The 17,773-nt window shown below is 32.8% G+C and overlaps 1 long non-coding RNA gene across 1 annotated transcript; it reads left to right on the forward strand.

The window, feature by feature from the left end:
• Nucleotides 1–14,441: 14,441 nt before the first annotated feature.
• Nucleotides 14,442–15,556, forward strand: LOC122048962. Its single transcript, XR_006130758.1, has 2 exons — nucleotides 14,442–15,088; nucleotides 15,368–15,556. It is a non-coding gene; the product is annotated as an uncharacterized LOC122048962 (long non-coding RNA).
• Nucleotides 15,557–17,773: the final 2,217 nt, after the last annotated feature.

Genomic DNA, 17,773 nt, shown 5'->3' on the forward strand with positions numbered 1-17,773 from the left:
ATTCTCCTATCTTCAAGGGTTGATAGTACTTTGGCAGTTTAATTATCTCCTAATATCTTCAGAAAAAATGACATAATTACCCGTCTAGGACAGTAGACGTTGACTCTATGACTTTCCCCTCATGTATATCTTGTACCGGCGCAACTACGGTAGACAATACTTAGGGCCAGTGTTTGTCATGTGATAGGATAGATTGACATTAACTGTACAGTAGCATCTACAAGACAACCTTAACATTAATTGTAGAGCATTGCAGTGCGCTTGTGTTTACCATGTGATAGGATAGATTTAGGATGTGACGCCGTTTTTAAATTTAAACTATTGGTTCGTTGATATAAGGTATATGAAATTTTAATTTATTATTTATTTACTTTTTAAAATTATCTAAGAACTGACCAAGTAAGATCCTCTGATCAATAAATACGGACCAAAAGATGATGGATGATGATTGATTCTATCTATTTAATATATGGGATCTATTAAAATAGATCATGCAATGGATCACCCTATCCGCAAACTGCAGACCATGCTCAGAAGTGACACCACCAATTTAGCACCAAGTTTAAAATAGCAACCAACAAATTGAACCTAAAAAACAAAAAAGGAGAGAGAGAGTATTAATTATATTAACCAAGTATTAATTAACGTTATTTATTTTCTTAGTGTAGTTTTTAATTAATTATTATTTTTTAATAATCCAAATTTTATCTGTTAAATAATACTCGTAAAAATGACTTAAAAATATTTATTAAACTAATTATTGCATAAATTAAATTTAAGATGTTATTAAATTAATTGTGGAATATCAAATACCAAGAATAATAATTTTATTAATTAATATGAATTATTTTCTTAGCTTCGTTTTTAATTTATTTTTTTAATAATCTAGATATATAAGTTTCATTCAATTATGTAGCTAGGGGTGGTTCGCTACGATATACCGAACCACCAAATCGTATACTATTACCATAGCAAAAAATATGATATAAAATTTTTTCATACCGATACAGTACCGGAATTTCAAAAATTCTAATATTCATACCGTTTAAAATAAATTTTCAGTATCGGTACGGTATACCAAAAATTTTGCTAAAAGTCATATACCGATAACAATACCGAAAATTTCGATATGGTATAAAACCATATCAAAATTTTTAGTATGCCATAAATCCAATATAGTTTGATAAATTTCGGTACAGTATGTGTAGTATGTCAAAATTTTAATATATTTTCCAACTCCTATATGTAGCTAATATTTTATTCTTATTTGTAAAAATTGACTCTACAAAATATTTATTGAAATAATTTAATTTATTAAACTATTTATTTAATATATTAGATTTACAATTAAAGAACTAATTACAACATAAAAATAAATTTAATTGTGTTTGAATGAAACTGAACTTAGTCATGATGAAGACATCAATAAACACTTGGATAGTGGAGATCGACGATCACTATAAATATAAGACAAATAGTAAAAACTAATCAATTTTTAATTGAAGTAGAAAAATAAAATGTATTTAAACTTACTTATAATGAAATTAGTATTTAATAATGTTTCAGTAGCATCGTTCTTATCTTAAAATGAAAACTAGTGAAAAAGAAATAATAATAATAATAATAATAATAATAATATCGAAAAACAGCAAATAAATATAAAAAACGCCATCATAAACACGTATGTTATAATATCATAAATCATCCCCTCTTAGACATGTCAAATACATTATAATGTAATGCAAATGATAAACCAGAAAGTACACAATTAACTACCTAGCGAGGATCCTAAATAGTGCAAAAATAAAAACACAATCCACAAGTAAGTTCTAGAGGATGAAAATGTCCGCAACTCTCACCAAATCATGAGTTGAGATGGGTGATGTTGTAGACGAGGTAACAGAATCTTACATTGTAGCGACAACAAGTCGGCGATAAACCAAGCCAGCATGCATGTAGCAAGTTCCTTGCCTCGCTGGAGGCATGGATAATGAATATCAGCACTAGGATGAGAACCATCGTGAGTTTCATGATGAGGATGAAGGAAGATCGATGTGCAGAGGAGTTACAATGTTAGAATAGTATGCAGTATCCACGGTAATTTATAGAGAGATAAGATTTTGAGTTTTATATGTTGACATTGACAAAAAAAAAAAAAAAAAAAAATAACAAAATTAAAAGCCCAGAATTAAAAAAACTTAAATAAAATGCATGACATTAATTGTAGCGTAAACTTATGTGTTCGCGTGATATGACAGAGTTTAAATATCTCAAGCATTCCTCAAATGTAAGACATTAACTGCAGCATATTACCTCATGCATTCGGACTCTCTCGACAATTTAATCTTATTCTATTAACGATTATTATTTGCATCTTTGTTGTAGGTAGGTTTTCATTTGGAGATATACTTATAAGTGATTTGATCACTTGCGCTACTATTTCCACCTCGTCGATGACCATTGCCTCCTCACCTCTGCTCTTGCCTTCTTCTAGCTTCCTCTTCATTCCTCTTCTCGCTTCATAACAGAGTATCTATCTCACGTCCATTGACCTCATTCCCCTGCACTGCATTACTTTAATAATGACCAACGGCATATAAATTTTTTTCATATCAATATCGTACCAAAATTTTGGTATACCGAAATTTTGATATTCATACAATTTAGAATAAATTTTTGGTATTGGTACAGTATACCGAAAATTTTGCTAAAAATCATATATCAATACTGATATCAAAAATTTCGGTGTGATATAATACCGTATCGAAATTTTCGGTATATCATAAAATATGTATAGTTTGGTAAATTTCTGTACGATATGTACGATATATAGAAATTTTGATATTTTTTCTCACCCTTAGTCATTATCCCCTAGTGTTATAAATATATGTTTTTTAGTTGATTTAACTTTTTTGTATGTGTGTGGGGATAATTAGTGTTTTGTGATATTTATCAGTGTTTTAATTGACTTTAACCATTATCTCGTTTTATCCATATATGTATGTGTGGGATGATATTATGTAAAATATTTATCAAGGTGTCGGTTATTTGTTGTTGTTACCCTATATATATATATATATATATTTCTATTTTTTAAAATAATATTTTTTTACTTAATCATTTGCTTTGAAAGGAAAAAACATGAGAAAAAATGACTGATTAAAGTAATGATGTATGCTATGCTCATGATACTATGATTCTTATTCCTATTTTAAGTCCCAGGAAAGAACTAGATGTTATCTTAAATAATCCATTTATAAATGATTTTACTTATTATCATCATTTAATTAATTAAATAACTTAGATGAATCATATCAATCTACCTTATTCATTAATTAATTTTCCATATTGGTAGGAACAGTGGGAAACCTTCTGAAAGAAAAAGGAAGGGGTGGTTCTCGGCGCAGTGGAGGAAGGTGAGTGAGAAGGTATAGCGGGAGGGTGGAAATAAAAGGTGGTTAATATGGATACCTATATGTTATTTATTATATGATTTATGATAAAAGTTGTAGTCATAAACTAACCCTCCCTATCTATCTGCCATCATCACGTGCGATGTGCAGAGAGTTGCAGTTAGTGATGGTCACGATGCATCTTGAGGCACGCCTTTGTTGCAACAAAGGAATCTGCCACCCAGCAGCTTTACACGTTCAGTTTTATGATCATTTATTAGGGTAAATTAAAAAACTACAATTGATAAGCAGAGAAGGGCATTTTTCTCGACTTTTATCAAGATTCAATCTCTTACCCACTGTAACAATATCTATCCTATAATAGTCAACTCAACCATGCCCAAAGGTGGGAAAAACAAGTCTTTATAAAATGATGAATTAAATAACATTAAACCTGAGATGACTGACCTAATTCTATAGAAATTTTCTAAGTAAAAAAATATGCATTTATCAGATAATATTTGACAGAGAGTTTTAATCTTATGGCATACATATATCATCGGAATTAAAATATGTAGCAATAGTGTGATGCACTTAAAAGTAAAACGAAATTAAAAGGTGAAGAGGGCGGTAATGACAAACCTAGGTACCTGCCGATTGACGTCGGATGGCTGGCGTCAAGCTGTGGTGGTAGGCGATAGGGAGAAGGAATTCGTGAGTGGAGCTCAGGAGAGAAGGAAAATCGAGTGGAGGTGAGGTATCGAGGAAGAAGAGAAAGAAATTAGGGATTATGTACTTAGGATTTAGTGTTAAATAAATTAAACCCTAAACTAATTCTTTAATCAACTTCCACTTAATTTGGATAACAAAACAGGCTTTTCCAAGCCCACAATTGATCCCCATAAAATACGTCAAACGAGCACCGAAAAATTTTCAAAAAATTCTTGGAAATTCCAATAAGATTATATGCCAAATAACCTTATTATTTAATTATTATTTGGATACCGTATTTACAAATATCATACCAAAATTTTGGTATACCGAATTTTCGGTACATACCGTTTAAAGTAAATTTTTGATATTGGTACCTTATACCGAAAATTTTGCTGAAAATCGTATATCGATACCGATACCAAAAATTTTGGTACGATATAATACCGTACCAAAATTTTAGGTATATCATAAAATCAGTATAGTTCAGTAAATTTCGGTATGGTATGTACGGTATACCAAAATTTCGATATTTTTTCTCACCCTTAGTCATTATGCTCTAGGTGTTATAAATATATGTTTCTTTAGTTGATTTAACTTTGTTTGTATGTGTGTGAGAATAATTAATGTTTTGTGATATTTATCAGTGTTTTAATTGACTTATCGTAATCTCGTTTTATCCATATATGTATGTATGGATGATATTAAAATATTTATTAATATATTTTTATACTCCATCATTTGCTTTGAAAGGAAAAAACATGAGAAAAAATGACTAATCCAAGTTTACTTTTATATATATATCTATTTGATGCGGAGAATACTCCAGCTGTTATTAAATGCATAAGTTAAACTGAGACCGGGTTTTAAAATATATAAATATTTATTTTTGTGCAAATCGACTTTTAATGTTATTCAATGTTATTAATTAAGTGTTCAGGTTTTAAAATATATAAATATTTAATTTTTATTAGTTAATATATATAAAGTATAGATATCTAATTTTCTAACCGTTTAATATAACCATATATTAATTATAATATAAAATCATATATTATATTGTACAGTTTGTATAATTAAAATAATTAAGTATTTTAATTTTATTTATGCTTCTTAAATTAATTATTATGTAAAATTATTTATATAATTAAATAAATCAATATTCATGATTGACAAATGGCCAGTCCACTGGCACAGACATCACATACACTAATTTTAATAAAGGACAACTTTAATATTAATTATAGAGTATTGTCATGCACCAATACTCACCAAGCCATGTAATGTAATAAAGCATATCATTTAGGATGTCACATATCTATGTAATTTTAATAAAGAATAACTTTAACATTAATTTATGCTGCAAAAGGTTGGAACCGCCAACCCAGCGGCCCCCTCAACCCGGTCCCACAAGTATGAGAGGGAGTAAATCACGGTGAATACGGGCCCAACTATGACATGGTGGTCTCAGGTGTTTAGCACGGACAGATATTGATGTTATCGCATTTACTGCCGCAGACCCTCGACCTCTCGACTCATGCTGCAAGAATCCATGTCATAACCGGTTGATCCCGCCCGTGGGGGCAACTTTAACATTAATTTAGATGTGCCAGTGCGTGCCATACATCTATTTGATAAGGTAACATTCCTTTATCTCAACTGTATCTAAATTATTTCTGAATTCTAACCAGCATAGTATATATATATAAAAGGATTAGGCTACGTCAGCCCATAGTCAATTAACAATCCTATTGTGTAGGATCACAATTTGACTTTGAGAGTTTGACAGAGAAATATGTTATTACTAATTAATCAAATTTATTTATAATTAAAAATCATATGTTATTTATTTAATCTTTTTTATTATTGAATTGATATTTCGATAACACAACACCGTTAATTCACCATGTGAAATCATAGATTGCAATGTAGACAATTAATGCATGTTTCTATGACACCACATCAACTTCCATTGCTCTAGCTATAGGTGTTAGGTTCAAATCTATTGTAGAATAAAATAATTTGGAGTATCAAATTTTATGTTAATTCATAAGAGATTTGTAAGTTGAGTAGTCCTCACTTCTCAATCTCATGTCAATTAATTATTAACAATTACTTAAAAGTACTATATAGAAATTGAACCCTTAGCTTGGTGACCCTTCAATTTTACCACATATGCATGCATCTTTAATACATATAAATAAAAAAAACAGCTTAAGGACCCCTATAAATTAATAAATTAGATAATGTATATCATTGATTATCTTTAAAATAAAAAATATATATCTGTCAATTTTTTTAAATATTTTAAATTATAAAAAATATTTGCCGCTAGTCATTATTATGGTTGGATCGGTATGATATACCGAACAACCAAACCGTATATCATTATTGTACAAAAAAAAATACGATATAAATGTTTTTCATACTGATACCGTATTAAAATTTTGATATACCGAATTTTATGTATGTCGAAATTTCGATATTCACATCGTTTAAACTAAAATTTTGATATCGGTACAGTATACTGAAAATTTTACTAAAAATTGTATATCGATATCGATATCAAAAATTTTGGTATGATAAATAATACCGTATCAAAATCTTCGGTATACCATAAAATAAGTATTCGGTACATTTTTATTAGTTAATATATATAAAGTATAGATATCTAATTTTCTAACCGTTTAATATAACCATATATTAATTATAATATAAAATCATATATTATATTGTACAGTTTGTATAATTAAAATAATTAAGTATTTTAATTTTATTTAAGCTTCTTAAATTAATTATTATGTGAAATTATTTATATAATTAAATTGATCAATATTCACAAATGGCCAGTAACTGGTACAGATGGCAATATAGATTAATTTTAATAAGGAACAACTTTAATATTAATTATAGAGTATTATCGTGCACCAATACTTATCAAGTCATGTAATGTGATAAGGTAGATCATTTCGGATATCACACATCTACGTAATAGTAGATCATTAATTTCGATGTGTCACTATTTGATAAGGCATCATTCCTTTATCTCAACTGTATCTAAATTATTTTCGAACTCTAACTTTTCTTCGTTAAAATAGAAAAATTTAAACAGACTTTCTCATAGTCCAATTTTTATTTTCGTAACCTACATCATACGACCTCAGAAAAAATCTCTAAAAATTTCTTAAAATTCTGGAAAATTCCGTTAACGTTATTCCTCTATTTATTTAATTTATTTTTTGTTACCGTATTTTTCATTCTCCCCCACTAATAAATATTTGATCCTCAAATTTCATTATCTACCATTAGCAAGTACTAGTAATAAATAATAGTATAAATACTGAACGGAAATTAACTCACATACCTCAAGTGAAAAGATGAGGGTATCGAGCTTGGATCGTATCCTCGAGCTCCAAGTAGCCCTTTGTCAGAATGATGCTACTATCTGACTTTAACCAGCTGGCTAGTCTTGTTCCGCAGCTGACACTCTTTGTGGTCCAGAATCCGTACCGGAACCTCTTCGTAAGTAACGTCAAGGCTGAATAGGAACTGATATATCTAAGAGAACGTATGCTGGGTCGGCTACGTATCTCCTCAGCATAGACACATGGAACATGTTGTGAATGTCTGCCAGAGCCGGGAGTAGTGCCAGACGATAAGCTACTACTCCAATCCTCTGCAAGATATGGAAAGACCCAATATATCGTGGAGCTAGCTTACCTCAGAAGCCAAATCTTTTCACCCCTTTCGTTGGTGAAACTCGTAAAAAAATATAGTCGCCAATAGAGAACTCCAGGGATCTGCGTCTCCGATCAGCATAACTCTTCTGATGGTCCTGCGCCTCGTACATCCTCCGTTTAATAGTGCGGACCAACTCTGCCTCCTGTTGAGCTCTCTGAGGTCATAGCAACTGGGCCTCCCCAACCTTCTCCCAGAGGATGGGTGTCCGACAAGGCCTACCATACAACACTTCAAACGATACCATCTGGATAGCCGAATGATAGCTGTTGTTGTAGGCGAACTCTACCAATGACAGGTGATCCTCCCAGCTGCCTCCAAAATCCATAACACAAGACCTCAGCAAGTCCTATAAAGTCTGAATGTCCGTTCTGACTGCCCATCTGTCTGCGGATGGAAGACTGTACTGAAACGGAGCTGTGCGCCCAAGGCCTACTGCATACTCTACCAGAAACGGGATGTGAACTGTGGGTCTCTATCCGATATGATACTCAATGGAAAATCATCAATCTGATGATCTCTCGACAATACAGCTCTGTCAATCGATCTATAGAATCGGTCTTTCGAATCGCTAAGAAGTGCGCGGATTTAGTTAATCGATCGACGACTACCCCAATCGTGTCATGGTCTTGTCGTGTCTTAGGTAATTATACCACAAAATCCATGATAATATGCTCCTATTTGTACTCAGGAATAGGAATTATCTATAGTCAATTAACAATTTTATTGTGTAGGATCACAATTTGACTTTGAGAGTTTGACATAGAAATACAGTATGTTATTACTAATTAATCAAATTTATTTATAATTAAAGATCATATGTTATTTATTTAATCTTTTTTAGTATTGAATTGATATTCTGATAACACAACACCGTTAATTCACCATGTGAAATCATAGATGCGATGTAGACAATTAATGCATGGTTCTATGACACCACATCTAATTTCGTGTTAGCTATATAGAAATTGAACCCTTAGCTTGATGATCTATCTGTATCAAAGTGGAAAATTTTGATTATTTTGATTCACACGTAAACGAATTGGATTCAAAAATAATTTTATCTATAGTTGATTTTAATAAAATTTAAAAAATAAAATAAAATAACTACAACACCATAGAGTTTACAATATTTAAATGACAAACCAGTAAACCTACAACAATATACATCTAAGCAATAAATGATAAACTATTAAAGCTGACTACATAGTAAAAATATGCATATCTACAAATACATTAGAACAAAAAATTAATGAAATTATTAAAACCCATAATAAATTATTTTTTTGCTAACATAATTAAGTTTCCATAGTTATAGCCGGGACATCATGCTTTAGCAAATCTTCATTCCATAATTATATAGCTTAATCAATGCATTACCGTATGCATGCCTCTTTAATACATATAAATAAAAAAAAAGGTTAAGGACCCTATAAATTAGATAATGTATATCATTAATTATCCTTAAAATAAAAAATATATATATCTGTCAATTTTTAAAAATATTTTTAATTATAAAAAATTTAGGTTTACTTTCTCTCAACTTTTTTTTAATTAAAAAAATGGGGATGTGGCAATGGTAGGGACCCTACAAACTAATTCTGTAGCAACTGTGTTTGTGTATTAAGATAGATACATTGCAAAAATTAATTTCAAGTATTAATTCCTATTAGAATGGACTTAATCAGAAACCAGGTATATAAATTACCGAGCGTGCATAGTTATTACCTTGCATGCACGGTTGTTCAACACTTAGGACTCCTCTTTCTTAATACTCCTGGCCTCATCCTCATAATGAAACTTGTGTTGGTTTTCATAGACGACGTCCTTACCTCTACTCTAGTGAGGCAAGGGTTCTTACAACTAGGGTGGCCGACGCCTTGTACTGTGTTAGACTCCAGCAGCACCACCACCCACCACAACCAACGTAACGATTGCTCTTCTCCCTATACAAGAGCATGAGCAATTAGTCCACTGATTTAAAAAAGAAGGCATGAGCAATTATATTAGTGCAAGTAAGACCAACCGAACAACAAAGAGGTTGACAAAGCTCCCATACTGCTTCCATAAATTAAAGAGGTGAAGGCTAGGGTTTTATCTGTTGGGCGAACGCTATGAGTGGCGAAGAACAGCAACGCCTCCTGTGACGGGGGACCAAAGCGTGACTCTTCATACGGAACGAGGTGACTCTGATGGAATTCCAAAAGTACGATAGATCATCCTTATGGCATTTCCTGGCACAATCTCCGAGCAGCCGCCGGTTCCAACAACGGAGAAGAGAACTACTGACTTCGAATACTATCGCACTTGATGGAGCCCATGGGCCACGTTTCAAGGCCCAATTCCAAGAAAGGCATCGGAACTTGATCTATAGGCCAGCCCAATGGATACGGTTCAGTGAAACATCAGCCCCGTCCGCCTGAAGCCCATAGGCCATATTCAAGGCCCAATTCCCATAAAGACCTTGCAATTTGATGCGGTTCACTGGAGCATCGGTCCGGTTCACCGAGTCATTCATTCTCTCCAAATTATCAGCTCGATTTGCCCACCGTCGCACAACTTGAAAAGATTTATGAGTTTGTTTGTGTCAAAGACCTTTTTGTAATTATAAATCATTATTGTATTGTACTGGTGAACTCAGTCCACTGATTATTTTTTTAAAAAAAATCAAGATTTAATTTAGGATAAAAATTAAAAGGCTCCATCTATCATTTACCAAAATGTCAATAGTAGATGCCATTACAGCGTGTAACAATTGATTGCTAGTTGATCCTGTCTGAAAATTATAAAGCTAATGCGTTAGGCACGGTGGACTAACGATTGACCGACAGAAGATCTTTTTCCTCCTCGTAAAAACTTTCTTGCACACATTGAGATGAGCCAATAAACGTCAGTGCCAAGAAATCAGGGAGGCGGTCTTTAACGATGACCCTCCGATGCTCAAGTCAGAATAAATAATGTCAGACGGATGGATGAAGAACGGTAGAAGATGTGCACAAAAAGTAACTTCAGATGGTCAGAGAGCATACTTTGCTAATGGAGAAGACTCCTTTTTATACCACCTCTTATAACCTCCGTCAGCATGAGGTAACAATGTGTCATAGTTTGTTACAGGAAATGGAAGTGCGTCACCTAGGCAACGTGCAATAATTCTCATAGGAATCTTTCTTTCACTCACATGTATACCTGTTTTGTCTTTTGTGCTTTATATCTTGGCTAAGGTTGTTGAAGAAATGTGCTGTTATAATTAGTCGGCTAATAGGAGGCATAATAACCTGTGAAGAAGGTTCCAGAAAAATATTCTCTGACATAAATTTGTTATTCTAACAGGCTTTCGGGTTTCTTTACTCGTGTTGTGTGTTAACTATATCCCGGCCGATCTATAGAGTTGGTCGGTTCTTTTTTGAACATGCTTGAGTTGGCTCGTAAGACTAACCATCCTTATACTTTGGGAACTTCTTTGTTTCTAGGATTCCGATCATGTCATTAGCTGCATGTATCTTGGTCAACTCATAAGTCTAGCCAATTTTTCTTAAGTATTTTTCGGTCGATCTATAAGGTCGACCGTATTTATGTCTGTCCTCGTTTATGTCATGTGTTAGTCGTTTATGTTGGAAATGTATTTGAGAATTAATTAGATCCTTCACCTCTTTATGCCATGTGTCATCCGCGTCCTTTTTGTCTGTCGATATATTCTCCCGCAGCTTTTCGTCCCTTGAATAAACCGAGTCCGCCGACTTCCTTCCTGTTATATCATTCTCGTCCGTAACGTCTTCTGATTAACTTCTTGTATTCCTAAATTCCTGTATACTTAGACACAATGTATTAAAATTACATAGCCTACTCTCTCTCTCTCTCTCTCTCTCTCTCTATATATATATATATATATATATATATATATAATTTGAAAATTAAATAAATAACTACAACTCAGGGTCTACAATATGAATTAGTAATAAATGCCAAAGCATTAAAACCTACAACAATATAAAAAAAGTTACTACTTATAAAAAATAATAGACACTAAACAAAAATATAATCATCCTAATCAAAGATTACATATATTATATTACCAAATGTTGTAATATAATTAAGATTACATTACATTATATTATAAGCTCCATTACATTACACCCAACCAAATGTAGCCTAAAAGTCTATTAGTGAAATATTATTGAGTTCTTGATCATCCTTCAATTTCGTCACATTTGCATCTGCCGGGATGCCTCTAACCAAAATTTTCTTTCTTTCTCTATTTATACATGAATATATTATATTTAGACTTAACGTAGGTTCGGCATTATTTACTCTTTTGTTTAAGATCTCTCTTCATTTTCATTTTCAAGATCGACAAATCTGGGTAAAAATTAATTAAATATTATTAAGAAAAATTAATTAGGTATTATTATGGAAAATTAAATATAAAAATAGACGGGAAAGGATATAATTGACTCATTAAATATGATATTACCTTAAAAATTAGATATAATGATCCTAAAAATTATAAAAAAACTTATTATGGTTGACTAGAATCTAGCCATTTAGTATTGTTCTTTCAAGATATATACGGAATGGTACGGTGGAGAATAGAATTAGGTGATCATTTTTTTTATTTATACCAGGCATCAAGTTTAAGTAGACTAATTTTGAAATGAGTTGCCAGACTTAATATTTCATCCATCAAATAAATTCTGAAAGTAAGGTGAGGTGACTGTTAACATGACACTTAACTTCACTAAATGACATGCCCTAAAGGTAAACCCTTAAAAAAAAAGGTAGATCCGCTACCTTAGCGGTCCTCCTAGTGCCGACCCCATGGATATGGAGGGAGATTCATACAGGTACATAGGCCATAGACGAAAGGTAAACCCCTAAATATTTCAAATAAAGTTGTTAGATAAACTAAAATATTTCAAAATCAATAAATAAAGTCATAATTAAAATTTTGAAATAAAAAAAAACTCTTTTATTTAAATGAATATTTTTTGGGTATTTAATTAGAAAAATTATATTGCGTGCTAATATGTTTTATTTATATATTTTTGTTTAATATTGATACTAACTCATTTATTCTCCAGATTTTATGCTATATATGACTGTTCTTGTCGCATTAAGTTTTATCAAAATTAATGAATAGTTAAACATATTTAAAACCTAATTTCATTTTTAATTTTTTTAAAAAATATAAACTAGGCAAACCGATTGATATTTGATACAAATTTAAATCTCTTATAATTGATTTCCCTTAATTAGTTAAATATATATCGGAACATATTGAATCAATGTATTATTGATTCTAGCTATTTTCACTCTAAATTTTAAGGTATTGTAATTGTTTTACAATGGCTAAAAGCAATGCAATGTTTAGACCAAATATAATTAAGGAACAAATCATATATGAAATGTCTTTATCATCAAAAATTATAATTAGTTATAAATCAATATTTTACCAAATATGTAGTGGGGTTTATAGAAAAAAATTGTATGTGTATACGTTTATGGCCCGAAAACATTTGAGGAATAAGATTAAAGTTAATTAAATTAGATCAATCAATTAATTTCGAATAGTAATTTCTTTGCTATATATATATATATATTAATTTTTGAAATCACTTTAATCTTTTTCCTATTATTTCCCCATGTGTATATATTATGGTTCCAATATTCTATAAACAAAGCATATCTTAATAATCTTATTATCTTATTAATAACACACTAAACTTTTTAATTTTTCGATCAATTATTTTCTAAGATAATAATAATAAGAAGAAGAAGATGGCCAATGATTCGCCAATCGAACAAGTGCAGGTGCGATTGACAATTCATCTTACGGATGATCCGATATTGAAAGTGCTAACCTTCCGCACATGACTCGTCGGCATTCCACTCTGCATTCCGTAGACGATGTTGCTCCGAATTGGCGTTACGTTTTCCAGCAGCCAGCAGTCGATTAGCATATCATCCGTTTACATTCGATCGTGTAGTTCTTGGGATTTGGATTTGCTGATTGGATGACCATTACGAGCTTCTTAGGGGATCCTTTGTCTTCTCCTGCATTTGTGATATTCAATATGTTGGTCGGATTTATTATTGGAGCAATGCATATGAGGCGAGAAAATTTCCACTCTTTTGTTCTCGACCAATATCTATAATTCCACTGGCCACAAATACCACATCTCTAAAATTTTAGATCCAAATATATACTACAGCACATTGTTGATTTATATTGCACTGTACATGGTGTGATCTTGCTCTATACACGTCAACTATTTCTCAGATAGCTCTCTTCTATGGGAGGTTCTCATTGCTCACTCATTTTGTAACTGAATTAATTATTTGTAGTCTAAACTTCACCCAACCAAACAATTCCAGTAAACAAGAAAATTAAATGAAGGGTATAAACACTATTGTTTCACACCGGATCGCTCTCTTGATGCTAAGGAGGCTCTGCAACAGTATACGAACCACTCATAAAAATTTATCTTTTCTTTTGTTCTTATCAGCCGATTTACTTACCACAGCAATTGACAACAGCTGGACACGGAGTTTGACCGTTGAGAGCAATAATGCAACCTGACCGTTGAGTGCCATAATGTCCCATCCGCCTTCCCTTGTGCCATAATGTCCCATCCGCCTTACGCTGCCCAAAATTTTTAAATTTCAAATTTCTCCTTCAATCTCGATACTCCAGTCGTTGCAATCCTGGAGGACGCGGGGTCGCCGGCGATTCTAGAACAGTGGGCGTAGTTGTAGGTGCGAGAGCTATCCAGGACCCTGGACCTGTAGGCCCGCGAGGCTGAAATATCGCCGTTGGACACCGCCGCTCTGCTTGTCTCCGCCCGCGCCCGATCCTTTCTCTGACAGGCTTCTGATTCCTCTTTGGCCGGAACTGCTGCCGTCGCTACGGTTGACCTTCCTAGCAGCGTCGTTTCTGATAGAGATTTTGAGGGATTTGGAGGCCGACGCAGGGTTCAGTCCCCAGAACCGACCGGAAAACAGCAGCAACGACTCCGACAATGCCACCCCTCTGGAGTCTGGGGACTCAGATTCTGACATCAGGCCGTCGTCGGGTGGCGAACCTTGTGAGGATGCTGATTGACATCCAAGAATAAGTGATTCCCCAGAAAGACCTCAAGTGATCAGCGATCCATTGAAGATTTTGTTGCAAGAATGGAACAGGAAAGGCGGAGCGAGCTTGTAGCATTGAATGAGCATCGTTACGTTGCATCTCTTAGTTCCAGCATCAAGTAATCTGCAACTGAAAAACCAACCAAATTCATTCTTGATCTTAATCTCATTCTGAAAGAAGGAAAACTTTAGGAAATGCATTTTTAATTTCTAAACTGAGTTCCTGAATTACAACACTACAAATTCTCATGGGATCTGACATCCAGTTAAGAATCAAGTAAAATAGTATTAGTTGAGTGTGTGATGTTGAATGTACACTCACTCTCTTAGTATGAATATACATTAAAGAAGTTATTGACTAATAATTGGCATCTTTTTCTTCATGTTCATCTTTGTAGTCAAAATATGGTCTCACGAAAAGTTCAACACCAAAGAAGTCGGATGAGTTCCATAGACGAACAACTATCGTGCATCCCAGGTAAATGAACTGAATCTTTCCACCTCATCCTCTTCTGTCGAATTAGCAACCATTTACACTTAATTTTGATTCTGTGTCGTTAATAACAGAACATGCTTTCATGAGCCAAGTGATTTTTTTTTTTTAAATTGTCTAATATGCCTTTTTTCTTCCCATGCTTAAAATGTGCACAAAACATACTAATTGTTTAGATGACTGGAAATCTATTTTTTCACCCGTTCAATAGGAAACTCAAATGATATAAGAGCGAAACTTCAACAGGACACTCACAAACTTCGATAATTTTTTTTTTTGTTGGTAGCCTTGTTTTAGTTTTGCTTATCTTGCTTCTTGTAGAAACGTCAAGCTCATGTTTCAAAGGATGATTCTATGTGTGCTGATAAATTCGAAATTAAATACAGTTGTTATTGCATGATTTTTCTCCCTTTGCTAAGGTGGTTCTTCATCTAAGACTTATTATTGATTGCAAGAGAATCTTAGAAAATTCAAAACTCAAATTTACCTTTTTAATACAGCTGTTATTGCATGATTTTTTTCCCCCTTTGCTAAGGAGGTTCTTCATCTAAGGCTTATTATTGACTGTAATAGAATCTTAGAAACTTCAAAATTCAAATTGACTTCCTAATACAGCTGTTCTTGCATAGTTCTTCTCCCTTTGCTAAGGAGGTTCTTCGTCTAAGGCTTATTATTGACTACAAGAGAATCTTAGGAAATTCAAAACTCAAATTGATCTTTGTCAAACCTAATTATATATTTTTTTCTTAAGATAATTTTCTTTCACAGCACAACACAACAAACACACAATTTTTTTTTTAAAAAAAGCAAATTACATAGATAAATATCACACATAATGTCATCCTCATCCATGCCCTCAAGACGCATACATGAAAAATTAAAAGAAAAGACACAACACACACTACTAATAGGTAACATAAGTCCTTACATACACTACTAATGCTATTTGCAATGGTTCTATTTTCTTCTGACATTTCCTTGTCTCACTCTCTTTAAATAGACCATTCCTTCTCTCTCCCTCACTATCAAAAGTCAGAACAAAGAACTACAAGAGACAAATGATACTAACAGAGTCCATAACAGGCAAGTAATTCAAAAGCCGCCTAGCCTTGGCACTAACTTCTTGTCCGTGAATCATCTTCTCATAGCCAATTAAGGACTAAATATGTAATTTTTCAATTTGTAAATCCTTTAAAAATATCTTTTTATGTTATTTCTTGTAAGGTGTAAATTAGTCGAGGCAAAGCAAAATTAATTGGGTTCAAATTTATTTATGAACTGAATTTAAAATTATTTAAGAATATTATTAAAAATTTTAATGAACTCAACAATCAATATTGTTATTTTTATAATTTATATTAAACTTTTATTTATTCAATAAAATTTATATCCTTATTTTTTAAAAACATATTATAAAGACTAAAGTTAAAAATAATATAAAATCAGTGAAGCTCATTTTGTATATAATTAATGATGAATAAAATCAAGCATCCAACAATGGAAGAATTAAGATAATGAATAAACTCACGATGACAATTTGAAGTTATACATGACAGAGGATGCTAAAAGGTGAGCCTCTGATGCGTATAATTTGAAAGCCAAGTTGGCTATAGGTTTACCTGGATTCATATATCCAATGATGGTTTCTAGTAATAGATTTAATGAGAATTCCTACATGTCACACAAAGTTATTGGTAAGTTAAAATATGGGTTCGACAGTCAACAAATTCATTGTAAAGATGAGTGCGCACCAGACCACTAATTGCTCGAAGTACAGTTTCCACTAGAAGGAACAGAAGCACCATAGTGCATGCCAATAAAACTTCCCAATAACGAAGTTGAATTTGACCTCCAAAACCTTCACAGACTAGAATTGCCGTTCCGATCATTGAGAAAAATATCAAGTAAAATCACCATTGAGGAACACATTCATAGTTTAGCTTCATTAGCCTTGAATGCACATCTTGCTCGTCATTATTATATGCTGATCATGTTCGGAATCTGAGTCAAGCAAAGGTCGGATGAGCTGTCGCTGGTGTTGACAGAGAGGCGACTGGGATACCCTTCTTATATACGCCTACAAGAACAGACCCCACGGGGCGCTGACGGACGGCGAGTATTGAGCCGTTGGTATTTGAGCTCTACGCGCACTCAGACAAACACTCGGGGTGTTAGAGGCCAGAAACCAGGAAAAAGTCCTCGGAGGAGGCTCTCCGACGGTCAAGTCAGGTATTTTTTTCCCAGAGAAACAGTGTACGAAAGAGAAAGAAAAATAGAAGACAAGTGTGAATGTGCGAGAGAGCGTACCTGT

The sequence above is a fragment of the Zingiber officinale genome, chromosome 2B (genome assembly GCF_018446385.1).
Source record: "Zingiber officinale cultivar Zhangliang chromosome 2B, Zo_v1.1, whole genome shotgun sequence".
Taxonomy (NCBI): domain Eukaryota; kingdom Viridiplantae; phylum Streptophyta; class Magnoliopsida; order Zingiberales; family Zingiberaceae; genus Zingiber; species Zingiber officinale.